Source organism: Phalangium opilio, unplaced genomic scaffold (assembly GCF_054372755.1).
Source record: "Phalangium opilio isolate 3A_F unplaced genomic scaffold, DU_Popi_V2 ptg000031l_1, whole genome shotgun sequence".
In the NCBI taxonomy this organism is placed as follows: Eukaryota; Metazoa; Arthropoda; class Arachnida; order Opiliones; family Phalangiidae; genus Phalangium; species Phalangium opilio.
In genome coordinates this window covers 1,488,671-1,507,988 of record NW_028324158.1, presented here as the reverse complement: position 1 = coordinate 1,507,988, position 19,318 = coordinate 1,488,671, and the positions used below count along the sequence as shown (strand labels likewise).

The window sequence follows — 19,318 nt, the reverse complement described above, 5'->3', positions numbered from 1 at the left end:
CTAGTTGTCAACGAGAACAAAATGAAGCATTAGGTTTAAGCATGGTTTAAGCGCGCTATAAGGTTAGGCTGACTTCTGGCCCAAAAGTAATTTTTTGACGTACTATCTTAATTAGTTAAATTACAAAAATTAGAATTCATTAATTAAAAATCGAAACACGTAAGTTTCCCATTTAATAAATGCTTGTTAATTTAGAAGTATTCCGAAAACTAACTTCGCTATAGTTTTTCCGTAAGGCCGGCTTCAATTGCCTTAAAAAACCGAAAATTTTTAATGCTTTTTCTATGGGACGCTAACCCTAAAAGGTGTGACTTTTTCTTTAACATTACGGAAGGGTGTCATGTCATATCTACAAGGGCCTACCGGCCCTGTAGAATAATATTATAAGAAGACATAAGTCGCGAGATTTTACGCATCTACTCTTACGCCGGTGTCAGTGGAGAAGAAAACCCCACCCTTTTATGCACGTCATTGCTCTGCGCTTTCCTATTGGATCCCGTATGGATTGGTCATACAGACGCCAATGACGTATTCCGACTAGAGAAAAAACAAACCTCGAGCAAAGAAAACAGAAAATGGAGGCTGCCCGCGGTGCTAAAACGGTACGACGGTTGTTTTTAATTAGTTAGTTAAAGGTTTTGAATCTATCTTGATAGATTTTGAATGTATGTTTCTACGTGAAAATCGCTCGTTCTATAATTATTTCTAAATCGAATCTAGTGTAGGATACTTATGATATCGTGAGTTACAAAAACCTCACCAAGGCTTAACGAAAAGGTAAAAGAGATAGATGCTGGAATACATAAAGTTAATCATATTAAGTCCCGCCTCCGTTTCCACCCCCACACCCATGAAGGGGAGGATAGTCGGCTATCACGAGCGCACCGCACGATATTTTAGGCCTTCGATATTTAATTCCTTCTTGATATTATTAAAACGAATATTTTTAATTTTATATTTAATCATATCCTTATAACAACATGGATCATTCAGGGATTTCCCAGGAATATAATTAAGCGACGCAGGTATGAATAGCAAGCAACCAGTGTTCAGTCCACCACTCAACTTGTATCGAATTTATTTCATTGCCTCTCTCATATCTAGGTTTTGTTGACGATGCTGAGGAGGTCGGCGAAAACACGTATATATCTGGTTTACTGTCTTGGTAAATGAGACTCGTCTCTTATTTCCTACCTTCCCATATTCCCGTGAAAGAGGTCGTGGATAATTAAGTACGCAAGTAGGCCTGTTATTGATTCACTTCTATAAATAAATTACTCATTCTAATGATTAAATCACGACTAATCTGAAGAATAGATTGAAAATTAAATTATTTTTTTTCAAAAAATCGAGATATGAAAAAATTATTAACTTGTATTAATCCATTTAAAATGATTCTCCATAGGCTTGAGAAACACGTTCTATACCCTATTGCTAGCCTATTTGCATTTCCGTTTTAATAAAATATAGCAATTCCGCGACCGTTGCTTTATCATGATAGCAGGCAAGTGTCCAGAGGGTCCCTATAAACGAACTAGGTGATGGTGCAACAAAAGGACCCCATAGATTTAGGTATAACATTTTAAGTCAGGTAATTTTCTTTTACAAAGGTTCAGTTAAACTCACTAACACCCTTTTTTCTTACTGTCAATGTCATTTCACGTCAAAACCGTATTACACACAAAGGAAAATTTCCGTGTTGGACGCTTCGTCTTTACAAGGTTTAATAGCCTTTATTGGCTCATGGTAAAAACCCTCCTTTGAGACTTGTCGTGACCGGCGTGTTTATTATAGAGTTCTCCTTTATAATTCATTGATTTTCAACGTTGCTATTTTAGACGCATATTATCCAGACATTTTCAAACCTCGCGGACTGATATTCTGAATTTTAACTTATAGAGATAGGAAATGTCAATACCGAGGCCTTATGAGGTATTAAGTTTAATTTACCGAACACTAGCAAATGGGACAAATTTCAAGAACAAGTTGGCAGTGTAACTCATGAAGGTTTTCCTTTATTGTACGATTATTACAAACTTCTGAAACTTGGATATCTAAGCCTAAATAGTTTATCATTGTTCCAGCTAAACAGGTAAAAGTAACAAGCGTAGCCACTATATTTTGCAACTTTATCAATTATTCTTACGTAATTTTGAATATGCTTTGGAAGTTTTAAAACTGTTAATTAACAACTTCTAAATAATCTTAATAATCTATCTACAAATGAAATAGAGTGAATGACCTTTTGATGACATCGGATTGATATATTTCTGCTCGTAATAAGAGCCTTAACGCTCTACTATATGTTAGAGTCGGTTGTCAGGCTAATTCGAATCCACTGACTGGCCTATTTTACATAATGACCCAGCTATAGCAAAAGTACACAATTGTACAGTGAACCATTCCCAGTGAGAACTATATTGTTAATCGGTCGTGTGAAGTAATGACGACCATTTTTAGCTCCGTCGCTGCAACTTTTAGTTGTACATGTGGAGAGTTAGCATTGATGTTTTTCTCCTAACCAACCTGTTCTTATTTTTCTTAACACCTTCTCTCAAGTTTTCTGTTAGTGTCTTATGTCATGCTATTACAATTATTATTATTGCTGTGGTAAAGATTACGATTAATCATTTTAGCACTGTTATAAGTAGGGCGTCGATGGTCTTCTCACTCAAATTTTCTGTTTGTGTCACACACTTACAACCGTATACGAAAAGTAAACTTTTTGAACTAAGGATATCATCACTAAAAATAAAATACTGTTTCATTTACAGAATAGTAGACCTAATAAAAGCTGAAGTGCGGGAACGATGTGGCTTTAATATGGATTTTGACCATATTGTTTTCCTTTCGTAAGAGAGTAGTAACAATGCACTAGACGTTCTATATTAAATTTTATAATTGGTTTAAATAAGTTAGTAGCTGGTATAAATTATACTACAACATTAGAATGCGAAAGATGGGGCTCAAAAGTCAATGAGACCAAAACTAAAATTTTATGTGTATTGAAGTAATTTTTTCGCTCTTTCTTATTTTTCCTCAGCCCCCTCCTCCTCTTCCAATGGTATTCAGTCTCTACATTCTTGTACCGAGGCTTAACAAGTACAAATAAGAGATAAAAATAGGTTAAATACACTGAAATGAACGGAGTATTTGAAATGCACAATTTCCGTGGTAAGATTTGTCTTTCATGGTGATGCAAATACCAAGATGTGACCTCAAATCTTTATCCATTTTGAAAATTAAAAAGTCAAATTTTCTTATTTTCCAACTATTTAAACACGATTAGTTTTGCATAATGTAAAAATCGTAGCTGATGTCCTACTAGAGCACTTTTCTAACATAAAATATTTATTTTTCTAGGTTGTGTTGAGTCCTGTTCTACGTAAGTTTTACACTGGAAGAAAAAAATCGATTACCTTTTAGGGGGCAGGCATTTTTAATAAGACACTCACTTCTTTGTAAATGTATACAATTGTAGAATGCGTGACTTCGGGCAATAGGCGGTTTAATTCTTGATAGTCTCTTTATTGGACCAAGGAACTATTTCGCTTTAACTTTGCTACAGTCATTATATCGATTGAGTTGGTAGATAGTTACTTTTATTTTTATTATCAGACTTTTAACCTCATTTTTCTTGAAGATGCGTAGTGGAAACATGAATTTGCCGAAGCAGAAATCGGTATTTATATTAAATCGTCTTTGTAGATAGAGACGTTAAAAAGTAAAAGATAATTGTACACAAGGCTGAAGTCTAGATATTGAATCTTTTCAGTGTCCTTCCATTGAACTGAATTCAAATTGGACACTATGCCCATTGAAAAAGAAATGCACCAAAGTATTTTCCAATCTTGGTAAATGGCGGATTTTCATCAATTGGATTGTGTAGTAATCCATTTATGCGAATTCGGAATATTTAATTTCAAGTCAATTTCTGTAGTCGCATTGATATGATACGAATGCTGCTGCTGTTTACCGGATTATGACAAATTGTATAACCATCTATGTTTGGGGTGAGACCAGCAACGGAAGTAAACCAAATATTAGTGTCCGAAAGGTAAGATGTTCTGCATTTTTAGTTGGGTTAAGTTAGGAAAAAACCAAATTAGGTAATCCATGATAGATTGGCTAGTAAATTTCATTGTAAATGATGATTTATCTTATTAGCATATAGAAAACGTGTAACATTTGGAAATCAAGATGGTCACTTTCCCCTATATCGATTATAATTTCAACTTTTTACCTCTCCGTGTGACGTAGTCCAGGAGAGGTTCTGTAACGGCCGTGTCTGTGTGTCTGTCTGTCTGTCTGTCTGTCCGTTGTTACACCCACGTGACCGCGTTCGCAGTTTGCGTATCGGAGCAAACGTGTTCGCCATTTCCGAACTGCCTTCACAGTCACGGAAATGGCTCCTCTACTTGAGTTCTCACACCACCATCTTCTGGTCTTTGTCCATCCCACACGGACACCAGTCTGTTCTTACTGGCTTCTAATCACCACCATCTTCTGGTCTTCGTCCATTCGACTTGGACACCAGTCTGTACATACTGGCTTCCAATCACCACCATCTTCTGTTCTTTGTCAATCCCACATTGACACCAGTTCTTACTGGCTTCTAATCACCACCATCTTGTGGTCTTCGTCCATTCGACTTGGACACCAGTCTGTACATACTGGCTTCCAATCACCACCATCTTCTGTTCATTGTCTATCCCACATTGACACCAGTCTGCACTTACACTGGCTTCTAACACCACCATCCACTGGTCTTCCGTCTATTCCACATAGACACCAATCTGTATCATTGGCTTCTACTCCATTATCATCGTTTGGTTTTAGGATATACGCGGCGATCAGCTAGGGTTACGAGAAACGTCTAGCCTCCCTAAGGTGGGATCGCCACCAAAGGTTTTCGCAATTGCGCTTTTTCCTTACTATTATAATGGAAACGAATCGTATATATACCCCAAAATTTGAAGAAAGCGGGCAAGAGGGGTACCCTTCCTTTTAAACGTCAATATTAGCAAAGTTTGAGATGATAATAGGTATAACTTTATTTTAAACGATTTAACTATTATTAATGTTAATTATTGAAGATTAAAATAATTAAAAATAATTATATTTATTTAAATATTAAAGATAAACCTCTCGTGCAAAGAGAGAGATTATCATTGCCTCCTATATCTACCAAGGCCCGTGCATGCGATATATTTCCTTCATTGCCTCCTATATCTATCAAGGCGCGTGCATTGTGATATATTTCATTCATTGCCTCCTATATCTATCAAGGCCCGTGCATTGCGATATATTTTTCAAAACAACAACAAAAATGGGAAGCTCCTCTTAGAAACATAATAATTTCTTTTCTTTGTATATGAAATGAAAATATGGATAATATTGCGCTCCTTCTTTAATGGTATGAATCCTTGCCTGTCTATTAATATTTTACGTAGGAGTATTACGTTTTTAGCGAAGTCTAGAGAGGATAAACATAAGCGAGATTGTTTCGGAAAAAAATACTGCTTCCACTAATGGGTTTATACTCCTTGTTACTGTTGGATAGAGTAATCATGATAAAAGCTTAAAAAATTACGAGAGGACAGACCATTTTTATCCTCTTGTTTTATTCTTAATAAGAATATAAAACATTTATTTTGTATCAAAAAATATTTTTTGGTGCTAAGATTGCTTTAAAAAAATCCAAACGGTTAGGCATTGGTAAAAAAGACAAATGATATTTCTCAAATCTAATGAGATAACGCCCACCTAGTTGAAAATTGCCCTTTTTTATCCGCGGGAGCCATTCTTAATGAGAATTTCGATGCTAGTAGGTTGTCAAGTAAACTACCGTTAAATTTTTGTTGTTGGAAATTGGTCAAATTAAGTGGTTGTAAAGAGCCAGCAGGTTTTTGCCGCTTCTTTTTGTGAGTATTTGATTTTTGTATGTAAAATGGAGGAAGATAATGTTGAGAGTAAGGTTTAAATGCGGAAGCGCAAAGCGCGGGAAAGGATGAGGGCGAAAAGGTCGACGTTTTCATTGGATACTTAAGTTTATACAATCTTCTCGACACGGAGAGGTAATATTTTGGTTTTCCCAACTTGTTTACTTACTCAGGGAGCCCAAAAAAATTCTCTAATACGACTACTATCAAATTAATTGTCCATAAAACAGAAGAGGGTGTGAAAAACTCTCACACACGCCGTAAATGGTAATTCGCCCAATTGGCCAAAGAATTGAAAATCTTGAATTCTCTGAAGAGAATTTCTGAAATGCATATTTGTGATACTGACGGCTCTATAACAATGTAAAAATTTCTGCTTACTCGTGATTCCAAGTTTCTGAAACCATCCCGAGCTAACAACGAAAAGTTAGTAGTATCTCTCACTAGAAAAAAGGGCATAAAGGATATTTATGATAGGGACTTGTCTGGGATTCACTGATGTACAGTAACAAAGGTTTTCTAAACATCTATAAATTGTAGAACTTCTACAATCAAATAGCCTTTGGACCGAATATAGTTAAATGTGAGGTTTTATGATCATAAACTTTTGATGCTATTTAATGATAGATTTATTTTTAATGCAATTTTTACAAACGGAATTAAAAAATGCATCTTTGACTTCTATTTTAAAACACACTTGGTTTAATGCTTACGCCTATCAATACACTTTTCTATATCGATACTTTCGATAGTGATATTGCAATGATCAAATCACAAGAGTAATAGCAAGCCTCTATTGTAACCTTAACCTAACCGAACCAAACCTAACCTAACCCGAATCAACAAGAAATTAAAAATGATTTATTAGCAAACTGTGCGGAAATGGATTATGGTTAAAAATAGTGACCTAAAATTTGAATGTAAAAATTGTGTGCAAATGGGCCATAAAAAGTGTGCGGAATTGGGCTATTATTCTCGAAAATTGTGCGAAAAGGGCATCCTCGATTAGATTTAGGTTGCCGAGGTTTCTTTTTAGCCACATTCCATCGTGAACAATGAGCTATTAGTTTGCCCAGATTCTAGATGTAGTGGTCGTGCTTTTGTTCGTTTTTTTTAAAGGAAGATTGTGGTAAGGTGATATTAATATATATCTATATAAGATAGAGAATTTTGGAAGTGAAGTAACGCAACAAATTGAATTGGAATTTGGCAGTCTAGGTTAAGCGTTGTGTCTGGAAGGTATGGTCCCATTTCTCCCAATTCTGTGTTTCCCAAAATACATTTTTATCCCAAACTTTCCGATTCCAAGTTCTCCCAATCTTATATTTCCCAATCGGAATTTTTATCCCAATCTATTCAATTCTCATTTCTCCCAATCGAATGGTTTCGTCTAATATTTTATGCTGCAAAGGGTTGCTTTCAAAACGACTTTGATTATTTTTAATGCGAATAGGCAAATTATTAGAGTATTTTTTCGAGACTTTTTAATATTACCTTATATATAAGCTTTAGTTGAGTTAAAGGTTCTTTCGTTTATTGAAATGGAAGTCGATTGGATACAAACCTCTAAAGGAAAAACGGTCCCCTTAGTCCGCGGACAAATAATGTCCATTAAAAATACTGTCAGAAATAGAAATTACTGGCGTTGTTCATTTGCGGAATGCCAAGTTACAATGGCAACGGAAGAAAAATCTGAAATTTATATAAAAAATAATCACAATCATTCCATCGACCATTTGCAAACCATTAAAAAGCGGGCCATGGAAAAAATGAAAGAGGAAGTTACGACCAATCCTTTGGAATCGATAAACCATGTAAGTTTGGAAAATCTATTTGTGAAAGGTGCTCAGGTTGCCGGCTCTAAGCCTATGTGTTTAGGTTAGGTTAGGTTAGGTTATTATCCTATTAATTAGCTGCCACCTTTTCCAAAACATTCTCCTACTAATTAGCTGCTACCTTTTCCAAAATATTCTCCTAATAGTTAGCTGCCACGTTTTCCAAAACAATGGTTCCAATAATTCTTTGCCACCTTTTCCAAAATATTCTCTTATTAATTAGTTGCCACCTTTTCCTAAATATTCTCCTATTAATTACCTGCCACCCTTTCCATAAACTTCTCCTACTAATTAGCTGCCACCTTTTCCAAAATATTTTTCTAATAGTTAGCTGCCACCTTTTCCAAAACAATGGCTCCTTTAATTCGTTGCCACCTTTTCCTAAATATTCTCCTATTAATTAGTTGCCACCTTTTTCTAAATATTCTCCTATTAATTAGCTGCCACCTTTTCCAAAACATTCTCCTACTAATTAGCTGCCACCTTTTCCAAAATATTTTCCTAATAGTTAGCTGCCACCTTTTCCTAAACATTCTCCTACTGAATATGTAAAACATATCATTGTTAATAAAACAAAAAAATTCTCTTTGAACTTATTAACATATGTTTTATGCTGAATTGGGACAAAAGAAATTGGGGGAAAAGACATAGTGTTGGGTCAAAAATGGGATTGGGAGAAATGGGAATTGGGAGAAACGGTTTGGGTTAAATGGGAGTAAATCGAATGGAATTGTGGCTTTTCATTTTAAAGAAATATGATTGGATTTTGGTTACTATTTATTCCAGGACATTTCAGACGTACGAGTTACTATTTTGTGAACTCAAAACAATACTGTCTATACTAAAACGTTTCTTATTACATACTGCCTTTAAAATTTCTTACACTTTAGGCCATGGAAATTGTATTGTAGCCGTGCATCTTTCTATACAATAAGATTTTCGAAAACTTAAAAGCAAGGGCAATTATGTACTTAGGTTACTTTTCAGCATAGTTTGTCATAACGTGCTGTTTATTACGATCTACTAAGTTACTTGTAGTAAGCCAGTTACCGCGGTATAGTAAATCCAATTTATTTTCTGTTAGAGGTTTTCCCGTAGTATTTCCTTTTCAAGGACTTCTGGCGCCATATTCTTCAAATTGAAATTCACAAACTTATTTCATCTTTGAGTATATTCTCATATTCTGATGACGTGGAATAGCTTAACACTTTTAAAGATCATGGAATGCCTTATTAGTAAACTGTACTCAATTGCTTGAGCCATGTGAACGATGGGGTTTTCCTCGGGTAGGGGCTATCTTGTTGTTTTATTCATTTTTTGAAAAGAGTTAGGCTTAGCTTACAAAAAGGAGTATATCGTCTGCTCAGCTTTATATCAGCAGACGTAAGGTGCCAGAAAAGAACCTGTAAAAGCACCCACTATGGATTCCAATTATAGAATATCGTTGTATAACAAGAGCGCACTTCGAGGTTTACCACTTTTATTAAAGTATATTTTTCCTTCGGAAACGACATGGCGCTAGTCACCGGCGTCAAAGAAAAAGGCTTCCTATTCACAATAAATGTACTGGATCATAAGAAAATAATGGTTAAGAGGGACCCAAAAGACTAGTTGTACATATTTCTTACAACGTTGAAAGGAAATTGACCCTTACTGAGAACAAGGATAGATGTAATTTTAGAAGCAGGAATTGAGAACGGTTAGTATTTACTTCAGTCCGACTCATAGCCCAGTATAGAGCCCCCCTTCCAACTCGTAACGAAAATTTTAAATTTTCTTATTGGCTCACTTTAACGTATACGTTTTAATGACGTTGCTGACGGGGACGGTGAAAAATAAGTAATTCCATTTTACCTCTTTCGCTATGGCCCACCTCTTCTTTCATACCCCCCCCCCGTCCCAGGAAAGGGGGTGCGGGACTTTGAAGCGCCCAGATTACTCTGTTCTCCTTTCCTGCTTCTGAATTGCATCTATCACTGCTGAGAACTAGATTATTTTACATTAAGTGCTTACTATTTAAATAATCATAGGAATCTGAAATTTACTACCGTAAATACTTTAATATTATAGTTTTGGTGGTGAAGTCAAACAGATGATGGCCGTCACCTGTAATAAAGGTTTGCTTTCAGCGGTACATTTCTTCGAAACATTCTAAATGCAAGAAAACAGTACAAATAAAAGTTTAAAAAGTCCAACTTAGAAATACAGATTATTATGATAAAGTACTTTAATTCGGAGACTCGTATGAGGTAAAAGTAGCATAAAAACGCATTTGATAAACAAATTAAAACTTTATCTAATAACTGTTAAAGTTGGACTTTTCTTAAATAGTTTGGGCGAGACGTTATCTTGAGATGTCAGCAATTAAGCGTCATTTTATACCTTCTACAGTATCATTTAGAGAAAGATCTCTAAGCTTTAGCAACTACGTTTTTTCGCTGTATGTATCTGTATGGTCTCTTTCTAGCTGGCTAGACTATACGACGGGCTCTTTCGTGTCACAATAAAATGGTAATCTCCTCAGAGAGCCATATCCATGCAAATCGAAACATGGAAATAAATTTAGGTTACGCTTCCCTAAGCTCGATCTTTTTCTGATACCTAGTTTTTCCCCAAGGGGCTAGCCACATTGCAGAGAATGTACCCAGTAAATTACTGATTAAAATCTTGATAAAAACTACGTAACTCTTCTCTCGATAATTCATAGAAAGTACAGTATAAGTTGTACACCCAAACGGTTCAGAGCTCCAAAATTTCTAAAAGCATTACTACAACATTATCATGGTAACAGTACTGTAGTATTTGGTAAAATATACAGTATATTACCGACAAGTATCTCGATGCAACGGAGCCCTCGAATGGAGCTTAAACTAGAAATAACCCTATTCCCATGAATGAAACAAAATTTTCCAAAAATTATGTGCACAGAAACTACCAACTTTATTATCGGTCCGTCAAGCTACCCTCCTACTTCACATTACCTCCATTTAGTTAATAAGAAAGATCACAGATCACACTTGAACAAAACCGCTGTCTCAACAAGCCTCTCAATATTTCTTTATTCTAATAATTTTCCAGAGTTGCATTATTTTTTGATTACGTATTCTTAGGAAAAAGTAAAAGGATTCTTCTTATATTTTTCTTTGTGACCAGCCCCTCGTTTTTCTCTTTAACGCAGTTAACCTACACTAGCTAATAAAAATAACACATTACCTCTTCGAGCAGAAGTATATTATTTTATTTCTCATTTTGTTTCTCTGTAACGGCATTTTACATCAAAATTTAATATTGTATATTTAAATATGGTTTAAAAACGGTTAAACATACTTTTATTAAAATACATCTCAAAAAGGCACAAATACTATTAGATTACAGTCAAATTAAAACAACCACACCGTTATATATTACAGGAGACTACTTATGACGACAATAAATTTGGTCACTTCGAAGAGTAATATTTGACAAGAAGTTACGAGCACAAGCGGGAAAGTAACTCATCGATCTAAGCAGAAGCGCTCATGGCCAATAATTTAGTCATTGGCACAAGCTACAAAACCAAACATTGAAATCGTTATTCTAAGTTTACTTAAAATTTTCCAAAGCCGCAAATTTGTAGACTTTCACACAGTTGAAGGAGTATATTGGTCAGATATTTAATAATGTAATTTCAAACCAGATGGCTCTTTTTTCTTGATGGTATTTTTTTTTATATCGTAGCCCTTACTTGCAATGTTTTAGTAAAGCATTGTGCCATACAAGAAGACCTATATGGAAGGTCGATGCCTTCAATTTTCTTCTTTTCAGTATGTATTTCCTATTTTCCGTATTGACTTAAGGCGTATGTACATTTCTAAAGATTCTTTTGGATCGAGAATGTGTCCCTCATTTTTGTTTGCACTAGTTTTTCCTCCCACTATATCTATCGTACCTTAGTGGTCCTTTATTTTCAACAATAGCCAATGAGAAACGTGGTTGACCCAAGTAAGACTTGATGGTTCTTTTTGGTTTCGTAACGTCGTCCACGACTCCACGAGCGTAGCAACAATTATTTTTTATCAAATGTGAGTTAACTGGAAGTATCTGATGGTTTTCACTCTTGGTTAGTCCAATACTTCAATTCTTCTTTCCCTTGCTGCCAATTGTTCATCTTCATGCTGAATGTCTCAGGCAGTTTTTAAACTACTTAAAATGTATCGAATCGTTTAATTTCTATGAAAATTACGGTCCTAATACGTTATGAATAAGCCTTTTAAAAAGTCCCCTATTTAAAATATGTAACCAGTGGCAAAACCAGGGATCACAGGTATTTTTCCATCCCGCGTTTCATCGCGCGCACCTGAAAGAATGTCATTTTTATAATCGTCTATTGAAAGGAAAATTATAAATTACCAGGTTATATTACAAGTCGAATTTTCTATTGCACACTCATATTTATCATTAAGAATTGACTACTAACATCTCGATATTTTTAAAACATTATGAATCGGTCTCCTGGTCCATAAAAAGTGGAATAAAATAGAGGCGGAATCACTTTCTTGTGAGATTACCTGCGCTGAGCAGAGTTTTTTAAGACATCAAAAGATGATTTAGACCCTACAATGAAACTCGCTGAGCTATAGGAGATGATCTTTCTCCAATTCCTTTAGTCAAAACTATATATGTTTTCACAAAGATTAATCAGGTTTAAATTCTATAATTTAAAAATATATATAACTGGGGATCACCTACCCTAAATTGACAAGATTAGTCTCCCTTGAGACCTTTAGTCTGGTATAATATCTAGTTATTGGAAGAACGTTGAGTATGCAAAAAAAACTGCTACTTAAACCCGCAGCCTTTAGAATATTTCCTTCGCCAAGTTTACGACGTAGGTTTTACCTCTCGCCTTTCTTTTTAATCCCTTGCGTTAAGACCTTAAACTTAACAAGTGTCACAAGAATAACGAGGAAGAGGCTTATATTGCTTCTTGGAAGAGGCTTATTTTTCTTCTTGCCGGTAATAATATTCCATTTTTTTCAGTGATCGAAGAAATTGGGATACCTCATCCTGAGAAGACGTCGCAACAAAGTATAGTGTTGTTATATCCGGAAAGTGGAAGACCGACTAAAAGGCGAATATTTCGCTGCATCGTTGCTAGCCCAAAAATCGATTATTGGCTTCATTTAGCTAGAACTTTCAAAAAGAAAGCTAAGCAACTAAAGTATATTCAAAATTTTAAAAATATTTGTAGATATATTTGCACGTGATTGCCAATATGGAGCAACTGAGTATGCAAGGTTGATTTTTAGAATAATATTATGGAATAAAGAATGTTAAACTTTTCAACGGTAACGATTATTCGCAATGCAATGGGTAAGACTGGTCTGTATTAGGTGGCAGATCGATTTAAAAGTTTAAATCTGTTTTCATTTGGTACCGTATGTATGATAAAATATATAAATACAAAACATAGCAATGACACCATCCTGTGTCATGAGAAAAAATTTTAACATTTCCAGACAAAACTCTATTTAATTTACCATTTTTCCGTTAATATGTTTTTACCTCACCTGCATATTTGAACTTAGCCATTTAATCTACAAAATATCGATTTCATCGTTTCGAAAAAAACATGTGCTAAATAATTTTCTGGGATACGACAGATTAAACTTTCACGAAAAAAATAAATGAAGGACGATTTATTGATGCAATTTTCTAGGGATATATTTTTATTCCTGAACATATAGAATTAGTTTTGCCTTTATTGATATCCACATTCCGATACTAAGTTTGAATATTTGGGAATGGCATGGTCACACGAAGACTGATTGATGAAATCTGATAAATTTCTAAGAAGACTGTACCTGTCAAACGAACTTGATGCCTCAGAAGGCAAACATTGTTAGATTGATAGCCCTTCAAGCAGTTACCGAATATATTATAATTACAGAGGCACGTTTAGCGTTGTACTTCGTAGCATTTGTGATTTGCGGTGGATTTGGAAGACCGAGTGATGGTCAAATATTTCCAGGGTCTACTTTCAGCAGGAAAGAATTTCCGTTTGCCTTGACCTTTGTATATATGCCATTTATGTATCTTAACATATGTATATATAACATTATAACTATATGCCACTATCGTTTTCTTTGCTACTCTATTCATATTTTTACATTACGAATTAATTAAAAATGTCGAAGTAATTATATTTGTTTTTACCTGTGGGACTTTAAATTATATCCCCTGCAGCTGCAATTCTCGAGATTAAATTATATCCACTTCAATTTTATATATAAAAATAAAGCAGGAATGAAAAATAGTTAAGTTTCTCTGCCGTCCTACTTAAAACCTAATAAACAATGCAATCCGAGGGGTCGGTCATTCATGAAATCCCGAACACTACCCGCGAAATCCAACTTAAGAAATCTGAAATCAATGCTGATTTCGAAATTCAACTTAAGAAATCCGAAATCAATGCTGATTTCAAAATCCCAAAAAAAATCCGAAATCAGTAACGAAATTACAAAATCAACAAAGAAATCATAAAATCAGTAAAGAAATCACAAAATCAGAAAAGAAATCACAAAATCAACAAAGAAATCATAAAATCAAAAGTGAAAATCAGTAAAGAAATCGCGAAATCCAAAATCAAAAGAAATCACAAAATCCGACGAAATCACGGGCAAAAATCTCAAAATCCAACGAAATCAAGGAAAATATCGCAAAATCCGACGGAATCACTGGAGAAATCTCCAAATTTGACGAAGTCCGTTGGATTTTATCGAATTTTAAAATCCAACAAAAGCCGACGAAATCAGGTGAATCCAACGAAATCAAACGAAATTGAAGAAATCAAATTGGATTTCGAAATCGATTTCGAAATCCCGTACACTTTTTCAAAAACGTCTGACGTCAACGTGTATCGATATTTTTCTTAATATCTAATTAGCTTTGTTAAATCTACATTGTTCATGCGAAACACAAAATCTTTATATTGTTGCAGCCCTTATTATTATTGTACACGTTGCTATTGTACGCAGCCAACTTGTTATTGTAGGCCTACCGTATACTGAACTCGGGATTTTAACCCTTTACCTATGGAAAGTTTTATGGAACGTTTTGGGAAACGTCGGTCGCCTCTCGCTCTTGCGAATCTGGGGGATCGAACCCAGAAGGGGGGCGAGAGGAAGACCGAGGGAAGGGAACACTAGGTATTTTTTGGGGAGAGCTGTTTTTGCAATCGTGAAGTGCGCGTGGATTTTTGAGGAAATAAAGGATAACATTTTATATATAAAGAGTCGGTTATTTCTTAAAACTAAGCCTAACTATACTTAAGAGTGCGACATTTCTTGGTGTCAGAAGTGGGATAATATCACAGATGCCCTGTTACGTCTGCTAGTTACCCACAAAATCAACGCGAAATAAAAGAAAACTACGTTATGGCGTGCCACGCAAATCCAAGTTTGCAAATTAGCTACTTCTCGGGAGACCACGGAGAATCAGCTGAAGAATGGCTGGTACAGTACGAGAGATTAGCGGCCCAGCTAAAATGGACTGCAGCGATAAAACTGAGCGCCGCTCCGGGATATTTGGTCCCCAACAGCACGGCTTATAATTGGCACAGAGTGAAAGGTGAGGCAAGCGCTGATTTTGATACCTGGAAAGGTGCTTTCTTGGCCGCTTTTCCGGATCGTTTTTCCAAGGATGAATGGAAATTACAAATGAGGGCTCGTACGCAATTCCCTAATGAAAGCCTAGAGTCTTATGTTTTTACAAAACTCGATCTATGCAAGAGATGTGGTCTAGATCCGGATGACGACGAAACGAAACAACATTTATTAGCTGGTATGGCTAACAGAAATCACGCGGCTGTTATCAGCTCGAAGGAACCAAAGACGTCAGATGAAATATTGAAAGAAGCGAAAACACTAGCAAAGTCTGACCACTTTCATCAAGTTGGAAGCCTACCCCCGTCGGTGCCGGTCCCTTTTGCTTCGCTACCCGGTCAGGCGTCGGTCTCATATGCTCCTCACGCTTCCGCTCCATACGGCTTTTATCCCGTCCCGGGTCCATACCCAGGTGCCCACGTTCAATCGTATAACCCGATGGCACCCATCGCTTATTCACAAAGATTTCCGGAAACGAACTCCCAGAGTAGTGCCAGCACCAAGGATACGCGTGAGAACGACCTGAAGTATCAAGCTTTATCGGACAAAATATCCAAGCTTGAAATAGTTTTAGAGAGAATGGAAGAGCGACAACAAAGACCCGAGCCACGCTATCAGAGGGGAGGATATCACAACTCGAGAAACTATTGGCAGAATTTTTTCCCTCGTGGTTACGGCTGTTATAATTGCGGGAAATACGGTCATCTAGCGCGAGATTGCACGGCTTCACGTGACGATAACAACGCGTCGAGAGGTCCCAACGACGGCCCTACTTCCAGGTCGGGAAACGGGAGGTCAGCTCCATAACGGAGGGGTCCGAGCTGTCTAATATCCACCACAATCCCTCCCACAATATTGGACCACACGCGGTAGTTCCGATCGTGAACGCGTTAGTTACTGATATCGGTATAACTAGTGCCTTGCTAGACACAGGTGCTCGCAAGTCGGTTATTGACGCGGATCTAGTGACGAATCATAGGCTACTAGAGAAGATGAGGCCATGGGAAGGCCCACCAGTTATCGGCTTTGACAAACGAATCGCGACACCCAAAGGTGTTCTAGACTTGACCGTGTCAGTTGACGGTTTTGATGATGTTTTAGTAGAGTGTTTCGTGGTATCAAATTCTATCCTACCGATGGTTTTGGGGGTTGATTACTTTTCTGCTCTAAACGCGGGGATAGTTTTCGACGAAAACCGTTTTCACCTAATATCCATGGATCCACAAAGAGGACTGCGATACCTACACCCGGAAGCAACAATCATAGCACCCAATCAGATATCTACGGACAACGTTGAAATTGAAGGCAGAGGACTTTCAGCGGAGACATTATCCCCACAAGAAGCGAGTGTTACGGTTGAAAATCTTGAGGTAAAAGAACAATTATTTAACGTAGTGACTACAGAATCCCAAACCATTCCGTCAAGGTCTGGCATTTTCGTGAATGCATGTATACAATATGGTAACTCTAAACTTTTAAATCGGGATGTGTTAATACACGTTCATAATTGTAGCGATCCGCGTAAAATGTTTAACGTTCCCACTAGTATTGTTAACGTAAAGTCAGATTTAACCCAGGTATTTGTTGTAAACCCTCAGGACGAGGAGATTTCTTTTAAAAAGGGAGAAAAAATTAGTAATGCTAGCGAATTAGTGGAAGAATATATTAAGGAGGACGAGCCTTTTAATTTCTGTACCATTCAGCTGGAGGGAAGACGAACAGAAATCAAAGGAGAAAGGCCCAGTGGTTGTTTAGATACTTTGGCTGAGATGAATGACATTGAGTTAGGCGTGAATTTATCTGAAGATCAGAGACAGAAGGTTCGTTCTCTTTTCAGTCAATATAGGAAATGTTTTGCATTTAATAGTAGAGAGTTAGGAAAAACAGATATAGCAGAACACACTATAGATACAGGGGACCACCCTCCTATAAAACAATACCCACGTAGGATTTCGCCAACTGAGAAACAAATAATTTCCGATCAGATTGAAGAGATGCTCGATGCAGGGATAATTAGAGAGTCACTTAGCCCTTGGTCAAGCCCTGTAGTTTTAGTAAAGAAAAAGAACAATACGTGGCGATTTTGCGTAGACTATAGACTTTTGAATAACGTAACCAAAAAGGACGTTTACCCCCTACCTCGTATTGACGACACATTGGACCAATTAAGCGGAAGCAAGTATTTCAGCTCGTTAGATTTACGTAGTGGCTACTGGGAAATGGGCGTGTCTGAGAGAGACATAGAAAAAACAGCCTTTGTGACTCATCAAGGCTTATATGAATTTACGAGATTACCCTTTGGATTATGTAATGCTCCCGCCAGTTTTCAAAGGCTCATGGACCGTGTCCTAGGTCGTTTAAAATGGACGATGTCTCTAGTATACCTAGATGACATTATCGTCTTTTCAAAAACGTTCTTGGATCACTTGGACCACCTTACCCAAGTTCTTACCGCTATTGAAGAGGCGGGACTGACATTACAGCCGTCAAAATGCGTTTTCGCATCACAAAAGATCAATTATCTAGGACACGTCCTTAGCGCTGAGGGTGTCAGGCCAAACGAAGATAATCTCCGAGCAGTGCGTGATTTTCCAACACCAAAAACCATACGTGAAGTTCGCGGGTTTTTAGGGCTTACGTCCTACTACCGTAAATTCATTCGTAACTATGGAGAACGCTCTCACACACTAACAAACCTTTTAAAGAAAGACAGCCCATGGTGTTGGGGGGTGGCCCAACAACTAGCGTTCGATGATCTGAAGAATGCGCTCCAACACGCACCCATATTGGGCCACTTCTCCGAAAACGACAAAACTGCTTTGCACACAGACGCTTCGGGACATGGGCTGGGAGGTGTTCTTGTACAGTATGACCAAGAGGGACAAGAGAGAGTTATTGCTTATTTTAGCAAACGGTTGAGTGAGGCAGAGGAGAAATTGCATTCAAGCGAATTGGAGGTGATGGCTGTCGTCTTTGCGATCGACTACTTCCGACCCTATCTTCACGGCAGGCCGTTCGAAGTCGTAACTGATAATAGTGCTCTACTATGGCTACAAAAGAAGAAAAACAACAGCGCCAAGTTCGCTCGTTGGGCGATCTGTTTGGAAGAATACCTATACACGCCTGTCCATAGGAGCGGAAAAAAACACTTAAACGCCGACGCTTTGTCAAGAGCACCAGTCCTCCCTCACGATCCCAATAATACCGCCGATGAAATAAAAACTTGCGTCATAAGTTTTGAAGCCATTCCCGTAGAAGACCTCGCGTTAGCGCAACAAAGCCTGCCCAAGCTGAAAAGTTTGATGATAAAGTTACAGCGACTAGAAGAGACAAGTGATGAAGAGGCGCGACTAGGAGAATATACTTTAAAGAATGGAGTACTTTTCCGGGACAATCCTCATGACAATGGTAGAAAAAAACTATTAGTTGTTCCACCCTCATTGCGACGGACTATTCTTGGACTAGCACATGATTCAGAGACAGGTGGCTACATGGGATTCGATAAGACATTGGCCAAGATTCAAGAAAGATACTGGTGGCCCAAACTGAGGAAAATGGTGCGGCGTTATGTGGAGTCATGCGGTCCTTGTCAATTTCGGAAAATACCGCCGGGACCTTCAGACGCTTTACTCCACCCGATTCCGCCACCGACCGAGCCTTTCGAAGTGGTCGGAATTGACCACTGTGGCCCTTTTTTAAAGTCAGATAGTGGAAACAAGCACATCCTTATCGCCGTCGATTATCTCACAAAGTGGGTTGAAGCACGTGCAGTCCCGAGCACCGAATCATTGCACGTCACAGATTTCGTTCGCAATCAAATAGTCCTTCGTCATGGAAGTCCTCGGCTTCTCATAAGTGACCGAGGAAGCGCCTTTGTATCAAGAGAAACAGAAAAGGA

At 37.2% G+C, this 19,318-nt stretch overlaps 2 long non-coding RNA genes across 3 annotated transcripts; both read left to right on the top strand.

Annotated features, from left to right (window-relative positions):
* The first annotated feature begins 7,510 nt into the window (after positions 1-7,510).
* LOC149687041 (uncharacterized) lies at positions 7,511-11,574 on the top strand. Of its 2 annotated transcripts, XR_016383836.1 has the most exons (3): positions 7,511-7,756; positions 11,188-11,421; positions 11,495-11,574. It is a non-coding gene; the product is annotated as an uncharacterized LOC149687041 (long non-coding RNA). The 2 variants fall into 2 exon arrangements; XR_016383837.1 differs by having other exon boundaries at positions 11,188-11,522.
* A 2-nt stretch (positions 11,575-11,576) lies between these two features.
* LOC149687040 (uncharacterized) lies at positions 11,577-13,098 on the top strand. The gene is made up of 2 exons (XR_016383838.1): positions 11,577-11,838; positions 12,797-13,098. It is a non-coding gene; the product is annotated as an uncharacterized LOC149687040 (long non-coding RNA).
* Positions 13,099-19,318: the final 6,220 nt, after the last annotated feature.